Below are 3535 nucleotides of genomic sequence, written 5' to 3'. Positions count from 1 at the left end.
GAGGGATTTCTGTATGCAGGCTGCACAGACTATCTGTTTTATAATTTTTAAAATATCACCTGCTTATGCTTCATGATGTGTAATATTTTTTTTGTGAAAGTGACATGTAACATTATTGTTAGTCCTGTTTTGCCATGTAGTACAAAATAGTGTCTTGTTCGCTTCACTGTTGTAACTATATTTTTGCCCTAGTCATGTGTACTTATAGAAACATTTCAGGATGAAGTGACATCAACACAAAAATCTACGAGCAGTGCGACATGGCCGTTACCGAATGATTATGGATTGGAATTGGAATGTGCTGATGTTCTCGAGCATCAACTAGAGGTGGCAAGACAACGTGTACATGATTGTCAACGTATAATCAACAAGTTGAGACTGGACATGCAGCTATTAGATGCAGGAGTCAAAAAAATGAAACAAGACACCGAGGTAACCATGAAGGAATTGGAGATTTTGCAGACTGAAATTTGTGCTATCTGAATCCGGCCAATCCTATTTTCTGAAGAGATTATAGTTCAAATGGAGTTAAGTTGATGCGCGTCCATGATGTATGAGCCCTATTTGCCCAGTGTATGTAATTTGCTGTTTGTGTATGCTTTATTATCACCTGTGCCATACCATAATGCCCAGTGGGTATAATCGGCTGTAATTTCTTTATTGTATAGTGTATGATTATTCTACCTTTCTATGCCTTGATCTCTTTGTTGTATAGTGTATGCTTTTTAGAGGTGATAGTATCGGTAGGATAATTCTTTGAATATGCTATATCATTTAACGGGGGCCAACTTGCCCGACCATGGGCCTTCTACGTCTTGTAGGATCCATGGGCCTTCTACGTCTCATAGGATCCATGGGCCTTCTACGTCTCGCAGGATCCATGGGCCTTCTACGTCTCGCAGTGTCCATGGGCCTCCTACGTCTCGCAGGATCCATGGGCCTTCTATGTCACGTAGGATCCATGGGCCGCCGACTCATTTATGGGTCTTGTACTGGCCTTTAATGGGCCGTAGACGGGCCTATAATGGAAATCCTACGTTTTATTGGCTGACCATAACGGGCCGTTAATAGACCGTATTTGGTGATGCTATGAAAATGGCCCAACAGACTAACGGACCACAAACGGGCCGACTGTAGCGACGGCCTGAATTTGGCCCACAAGCAGAAAATGACAGTAACAGGCCGTAAGTAACCGAATGCTGCAAATAAGCCCAAGAATAAATGGGCTCTGAGAAGGCTGAAAGATAACATGGGCTGTAAACGGCCCAACTGAATAACGGGCCCTTAATGGGTATAAAGTGATACACTGTTCATTACGGGCCAGTTTCACCACGGACCATTAATGGGTCTAAAGTAATACACTATTCATCGCCGGGCCAGTTTCACCACGGGCCGTTAATAGGCCAAGAGTTACATAGGGCCTCATATGGGCCGAAAGATGTCATGGGCCATACATGGGCCAGAAGTGAAAACGGGCTGGAATCATATTGGATGGCCCAGATGACGCTACTGGGCCTAATTCGGATAGGGCGTAACGGGCTTTGGGTTAGCGGGCTGTAAATGGGCTATATGCGAACAGGCCGTTAACAAGCTTTCCATGGGCCGGCCCGTCACCTTTTGACCAAGTCAAACGGGCCGGCCTATTCACAGGAATGGGCCTATGTTGGGCCGTGCCACGTGTCGACGTATCATAGGCGCCTTCTGTCCAATGAGTGGATGACATCTGTCCCAATAATGAGCCGACACGTGTTTCCTCCAGCCAATGATGATTTTACACGTGGAAAATCCCCATTGGTCGGGGCTGTTAACGGGTTATCAGATCCAAAACCCGACCCGATAGCTTAACGGTGTTCTGTTACGGTGGATGCCACGTGTCGGTCACCCTTGACGAAAGCACTTCTGTGACGCGCGATTTATCGTCATGGAAGTGGACACTTTCGTGATGATAATTTTGGTAATGTCATCGAACACTTCTAAGACAGCACAGGTATGACTATCTCGATTCTGTCATAAATTTGTCATGGATGTACATGTATGACAAAAAACGCGACCTACTGTGAGAAACACGTATCATCACGGAAGTGTATTTTTTTATAGTGTATAGGGATCCCGCACTATTAAGAGGGGATCGTTGGATCTAGTGAAAGATTTGCTCAAACCACCAACTCCAGTTTTTCTCTCCGGACGTCCGGTACTCTATGGACGTCCGATCCTTCTCAGCTGTCTGGACGTCCGGCTCTCTACGGTCGTCCGGTATTTCTCTTACAGAACAATATTCATGGATTTTCGAGCCTCTCCGGACGTCCGGTCTCCGGACGACCGGCACTTCTCGGACATCCGGTGTTTCTTCCACAGAACGATATTTCCGGATTTCCGAGCCTCTCCGGTCATCCGGTCTCCAGACGACCGGCACATCTCGGACGTCCGGTTGCTGTGTGCTGGTTCGTGGCTTATGTATTCTCAGCGGACGGACGACCGATGGCTCTCGGACGTCCGGACATATTTGTGCCACCGGACATCCGGTGCTGTCCGGACGTCCGACCTCTTCAGTGCACTTAAGTGGCTCAAACGGTTACTTTTTGCACACCCACTATATATAGGCTTCTCCCTTCCACGGGATGGGTTGACCATTCACTTTGAGCTTGCCAAGAACACTTTTCACTCTCTCTCTCTCTCAATCCTCTACACCAAATCCTAGATCCCCAAGTGATTTGGGAACATTTGAGAGAAGTTCTCCAATCAAGATAGATCCACTCCTTCCCCTTCTTTGCACCAAAGGAATTCGTGATTTGAGCAAGCTTGAGTTTTTCCCCATCGTTCTTATTACTCTTGGAGGTTGGAGACTCCTAGGCGGTAGGAGTCTTTCAGAGAGGAATCGACCTTTGTGATTACCCCGGAAAAAGTTTGTGAGGGTTTGGAGACCACCCCAAGGTCTACCACTAGTGGTTGAGAAGCACCTACGTGGTGTTGTCTCAAAGGGAGAATAGGGTGAGCCTTCATGGCATTGGTGTGCCTTCGTGGTAACATCCACCTCTCTAATGGTGACGTAGCTTCCCTCCAAGGAAGTGAACATCGGCATACATCCTCGTCTCCCAGAGTTGCGGTTATTCCTAACCCTAACTTTCTACTTGTGGTTACTTGTCTCTTAGCACTTACTTGTATCATATTGTGCTTGCTTACTTACATACTCGTGTTACTTGCTTAGTACTTAGTACTACACTTGCAATTGTTAGGCTCATCTTCATATTCCGCATTATTGCCTAAAATTGGTAAGTAATAATTACACTTTGTAATTGTACCTATTCACCCCCACCCTCTAGGTCCATCTCAATCCTTTCACCTTCGTGATCGAATCCCCCTCCGACAGATCACAGGAAATGGCCCCAAGATGGGATCTCACATGTACAGAAGGTTGTGGTGGTGGAAAAGTGGTTTCGTGGCTCCCCCTGATGTTTTTAGGGTATAAGAGTATATATAGGTGAAAGAAGTACGTCAGTGGAGCTACGAGGGGCCCATGAGGGTGGGCGGCGTGCCT

Source organism: Triticum dicoccoides, chromosome 6B, assembly GCF_002162155.2.
Source record: "Triticum dicoccoides isolate Atlit2015 ecotype Zavitan chromosome 6B, WEW_v2.0, whole genome shotgun sequence".
In the NCBI taxonomy this organism is placed as follows: Eukaryota; Viridiplantae; Streptophyta; class Magnoliopsida; order Poales; family Poaceae; genus Triticum; species Triticum dicoccoides.
This window is presented reverse-complemented; position numbering follows the sequence as displayed.